This window comes from Ornithorhynchus anatinus, chromosome 11 (genome assembly GCF_004115215.2).
Source record: "Ornithorhynchus anatinus isolate Pmale09 chromosome 11, mOrnAna1.pri.v4, whole genome shotgun sequence".
Taxonomy (NCBI): Eukaryota; Metazoa; Chordata; class Mammalia; order Monotremata; family Ornithorhynchidae; genus Ornithorhynchus; species Ornithorhynchus anatinus.
The window spans coordinates 24,375,262-24,381,261 of NC_041738.1; positions in this window are offsets into that span (position 1 = coordinate 24,375,262).

Genomic DNA, 6,000 nt, shown 5'->3' on the forward strand with positions numbered 1-6,000 from the left:
GATGTTGCACTGCCTGAAACACCAGCCCCAGCCAAAATTTAATGAGCAACTATGATGTCTAAGAAGCACTCTCCCTAAAATGAACTTGCCACCCTCTAGGAGCAGACAAGTAAGTGGACAAAATGGAGCTATTGGTGTCAAATGGAAGATGGAAAAACTGGAGAAAAGCTCTAAGGGCTCTGCAGTCCCACAGAGAGTTGGCCTTTAACGCTGCAGAGAGAAATGACTCTCTGTTCATTAAAGAAACAGAAAACATGTGGAAACTACCAGATACTGTGAAAAGCAAATCATGTCAGACAAATAATTGCATTCTATGATACAGTGAAAGGCCAAATTGCCAAGAGAGAAGCAGTAGATTTTATCTAGACATCAATCAAACTTTTCATTTCATCTCTCATGACAGCCTCAGTGACAAATTAGGAAAGGAAGGTTGTGACCAAACTTCAGTTAGGTAAGCTGAGTCAGGGGTTACATCCATAAGATAGTCATTTTTTGTTGGCTTGTGTTTTGTTTTGTTTTTAAATGGTATTTGTTAAGCACTTACTATGCACCAGTCACTGGACTAAGCGCAGGGGTAGATAAAGTTAATCAGGTTGGAAACAATCCCTGTCCCATATGAGGCTCACAGTCTTAATCCCCATTTTGCAGATGAGAAGTTAAGTGACTTGCCCAAAGTCACACAGCAGATATTCTGGGTTGGTGTCTGTTATCCTGGGAGAACGGATCAGACTGGTCACAGGGATCAGAATCTGGAAATGGTTCTTGTGAATAATAAGATTCCATATTCAATAAAATGAAATATGGTTAATGGACCTTAAAATATTATTATAAATATCTGTGCTAGAATCATTCTAGTGCACGCCAATCTGGCCTGGTACAAGAGGAATGAACTGAAATGGAAAGGAAGCAAGCCTACCTCAAACTGGAATGATTCACTTCTGGAGACACTTAGGCACACGTGCACTTATTCCTAGGGCTGCTGGGAGATGTAGTCGGTTATGCTATGTGTTCAGCATTAAGTGCTGTCTATCCCTCCTGTGACTCATAACCTAAGAGGGAGGGAAACCAGGCATCATCCCCATTTTACAGCTGTGGAAACCAAGACACCAAGAGTTACCTAAAGTTCCATAACAGGTCAGTAATTGAGCTGGGACTAGAATGTAAACCCTTCAACTCCCAGTATTTTGATCTTACAATTAGTCTTGCTGTCTCCCCAAACGTGTTCAAATGCGAAACTTCCATCTATGTGCCCAGTGGAAAAATAATGGCCCTGAGATTCAGAGGACCTTGATTCTAATACTGACTCTGCCACTTGCCTGCTGTTGCCTTGGGCAAGTCACTTCACTTTTTTGTGCCTCAGATTCCTCATCTGTAAAATGGAGGTAAGATACCTGTTCTCCCTCTACTTAAACAGTGAGCCCAAGGTGGGACAGGGACTGTGTCTGACCTTGATTACCTTGTACCTACCTTAACACTTAGTACAGTGCTTGGCACATAGACAATTAGTAGTATTTATTGAGCGCTTACTATGTGCCAGAACAGTCAGTCAATCATATTTACTGAGCTCTGTGTGCTGAGCGCCATATTAAGCCCGTGGGAAAGTACAGCATAACAGTAAACAAACACATTCCTTGCCCACAACGAGCTTACAGTCTAGAGGGGGAGACTGACATTAATACAAATAAATTATATTTATATTATTATATTAATAATTATAAATACATTTCAGATAGTAACAGAGCACTGTACTGAGCATTTGCGGGAATACAATACAGCACAATTAGCCAACATTCCCTACCCACTATGAGCTTACAGTCTAGAGGGAAAGACTTAAAATATTATTATTATTATTATTATTATCACAATCCCTCAGGTGCAATATTCTGAATAAAGATCCTCAAAAATGAGAAAAAGACTATGGGAGAATTGGGAGCTGTCCAAGTCTGCCCAAACTCAACTAACCTGGGTTCAGTGCTTGCTCCCCCAGCATTACAAGCTCAAGAAACCTTGGGACCTATAAACAGAGCCTGGCTTGGGTTGAACTCTTATTTTACAACAGTTCAGGTTCAGATGCCCTGAACAAGAAGAAGACAACTCCCCTCATATCTCAAAACCACATATGCATGAATCTCCATTTCCCAGGGAAGTGGGGAAGAAACTATATTGAAATTTGTTCTAGTGGCACTGCAAATTTTTACTGATTTTAACGATCTGGGACATACAAACTGTGCTCTCAGAGGCAATTTTGCCTTTCCACATTTGATTTGGAGGAATCCAAACATTTCTTCAAACCATTTTTTTTTTTTCAGAGGGAAAAGAAGGAAATGAGCCTTTAAAAAGCTCCTTCTGAGATCCAGACAGAAGCCTATTAATATTAAAGCTCACTACCTCTACCCTTGGATGCTTTTGGAAGAGATTTGTATGCTGGCTCTTAGGGACCCTGGTGTGCCATGGTTTTCTTTGAGTATTAGGAATAAAATCCACAACCTCTATGTTGGGGGGAAAAAAAAGGTCCATTCTCTTTTGTGCACATGTATTCAGAGGAAATCGCCCCAGGCACAGAAAAACCATGAGGATTCTTTACAGTAGGATATTCCTTAGCCAATAAAGATACTGGTTTAAGAAGCTTGCAAAGTGAAGGATGAGTGGAGGGCAGTGAAAAGAAATTCCAACTAATCTTGGAAAACTATTTTCTCATTGGCTAACCCCTACTATTGATATTGCTTTGATTAAATATTGCTTGTACCCAAAGCAGAAAGCAGGCCTCTGGGACTCACATGAGAGAAATAAAAAAGATCTGAGGAGAGTTAAGAATAGTAGCTAAAGAAGTTCCCTTGGAAACAGTTGACTGAGCTCTTGAGATTCAATCCAGGTCTCTCAGCTTCAAGGGAACCTGGCCCTTCCAAGATAAAGACAGAGAAGCTAGAGAAGCAGTATGGCCCAGAAAATAGAGCATGGGCCCGGGAGTCAGAGGACCTGGGTTCTAATCCCAGCCCCGCTGTGTGACCTTGAACAAGACACTTTACTTCTCTGTGCCTCAGTTTCCTCATCTGTAAAACCAAAACTAAGACTGTGAGCTCCATGTGGGACATGGACTGTGTAAATCCTGATTAGCTTGTATCTTCTACAGTGCTTAGTACAGTGCCTGGCACATAGTAAATGCTTAACAAAAGCCATAAAAAAAAACCAATGGATTGAACACTGTTCCAGTTTGATTCTGGAATGTTCAGCCTGGGATCAGAAAGGGCACTGTCTTCCGGGGCCAAGGAAATCATACCAGGCTACGTTTCCATTTGCGAAAATTTTCTAAATGAGAAGTTTTCTTTGGCACTGTCTCAACAGCAAAAACATTCCTTTCCAAAAGAAAATGTTTATTTCAGCAGCAAATGATTCCAGAAGGGAAATGAATGTGTCAATTGTTGCAGTTGAAACAAAACCTTTCTTTGGGGTCGTAAATAGAGGCAACTCTTTTCAAAGCGCTAACCAAACTTTTCCACCTGGAAGCTTAAAAGGAAGAGGAGTGTCCACTCAGAGAAAGGTTTGCAAACATCTGGACAACATTTTGGATATAGAGGTGGTGAATTTAGATATAGTTGTCTTTCGGATTTGAAAAAGATACCACTGACGGTGAGGTTTGCCTGAGAAGACCTGTGTACTGTGTGGGAATCATTCATTCATATTTACTGAGCACTTACTGCACTTACCGTATTAAGTGCTTGGGAGAGTACAATGTAAGAATAAACAGTCACATTCCCCGACTGCAACAAGCTTACAGTCTAGAGTTGGGGAGGGATACATAGTCCCTGCCACAGAGGGCATACCAAAGGTGATCCCTTGTTGTGCTGTGCTTAATGTTTGCTATTCCTCCTTGTCTCCCTTTCCCTATGGAACTTTATGTCAAAAACAACTAGCTCCTCCTTGATGGCGATGCACCATACAGGTCTATCTCCAGCAACTGACTTCCAGTTTTCAGTTGAATGCAGCCTTTGTTTAACTGCATCCTTAAAATGCTTCCTCTGCCTTCCTTTTTTTTTTAAATGGTATTTGTTAAGTGCTTACTGTGTGCCAGGCACTGTGCTAAGCACTGGAGTAGATAAAAGGTAATCAGGCTGGAAATAGTTCAGGTCCCACTTGGGGCTCACAGTCTTAATCCCCATTTTACAGGTGAGGGAACTTAGGCACAGAAAAGTGAAGTGACTTGCCCAAGGTCACACAACAGACAAGTGGTAGATCAGGGATTAGAACCCAGGTCCTTCTGAATCCGAGGCCATGCTGCATCCATTAGGCCAATGCTTTTCAAACTTTGCTTTCAAAGCTTGCTTAATCAGAAGCCTTGCTTTGGGTTTCCCAATTTCAGTTCTCCATAGAACAATTGTTCGGATATCCTGTGGTCGCTCATTCTCCTCATAGGTCCCACCAGTGCAGCTGTGCAAGATGATCATAGCTTCAGGGCTAGGATACTGACCATGTTCCAGAAATTCACTATCCATGATCCTGTCTTAATCTGATATTAAGTGTGGCCATAAGCAACACTTGAAATTGCACAAGGCATCAGATATGGGGCCTGTCTGTGGTCCAGGTCTCCCAGCCGTAGGGAAGGTTGGGCAACGCTACAGTTCTGTAGACCTGTAATTTGGTCTGGAGACTGACACCAAGCTGCTGCCACACTCTGCATCTTCCAGTGGATTCTGCTTTCTATTTGCCTGTTACTCATTGCATCTTTGGTCTGCCTGCTGTCTAGGTAGCAGAATTCTACCATAGCTTTTAGTTCTGCACTGCCAGTAAAAAATTTGTATATGGTTTCTCTGGGGTAATCTACTATATCATTTCATTAGAAATTATTCTGAAATCATAAGGCTCAAAATAAAGTAATAATAATAATGGTATTTGTTAAGTGCTATGTGCCAAGCACTGTTCTAAGCGCTAGGGCAGATATCAAGTAATCAGGTTGTCCCACATGGGGCTCACAGTCTTAATCCCCATTTTACAGATGAGGTAACTGAGGCACAGAGAATAATAATAATAAGGTTAGTATTTGTTAAGCGCTTACTATGTGCAGAGCACTGTTCTAAGCGCTGGGGTAGATACAATGTAATCAGATTGCCCCATGTGAGGTTCACAGTCTTAATCCCCATTTTACATATGAGAGAACTGAGGCACAGAGAAGTGAAGTGATTTGCCCACAGTCACACAGTTGACAAGTGGCAGAGACTGTATTCGAACCCACAACCTCTGCCTCCCAAGCCTGGGCTCTTTCTACTGAGCCACACAAGTTAAGTGACTTGCCCAAGGTCACACAGCAGACAAGTGGCGGAGCCAGGATTAGAATCCACATCCTCTGACTCCCATGCCCGAGCTCTTTCCACTAAACCACGCTGCTTCCCATATTCCCATAAAAGTACAGTCAAGCGCCTATACCTTGGGTTTCGATGATTGAAAAGAATACCAGATGCATTTAAATCTTACAACAGTTTGTTTGCCTGACAACTTCAGTGGGCAGAGGGCAGAAATCAAGATAACTGATCTGGGACGATTCCTCCATGAAAAGATTAGTTGTAGTCTATGTAACTAAGAGCTTAAATATTGTGATATATTGTAAAAATTCTAAAAAAAAAAGTTTTTATAGTCAAGAGATACTGCAACCACCAGACAGAGTTCTGGGGCTCTACCCTTTCTCTTTCCAGACCAATTTAGGTGAGGGAAGAAAAGAGAAGTAGGGAAAGTGACTTTTAGATGCTGCAGTGAACATCTGCTCTTAATTTGATTTAACATGTTTTTGATTATGGTTAGGAGATAATGTTTAATAAAATGCCTTCGATATGCTGCAATTCTTCATATAGGCATCTAATTTTTTCCAAGCAGATGGAAAGAATGCCATTTACCAGCAATGTAATTTACACTAATTTAATGATGATGTTATTTGTTAAGCTCTTACTATGTATCAATCAATGGTATTTATTGAGTGCTTACTATGTGTGGAATACCGTACTAAGCACTGGG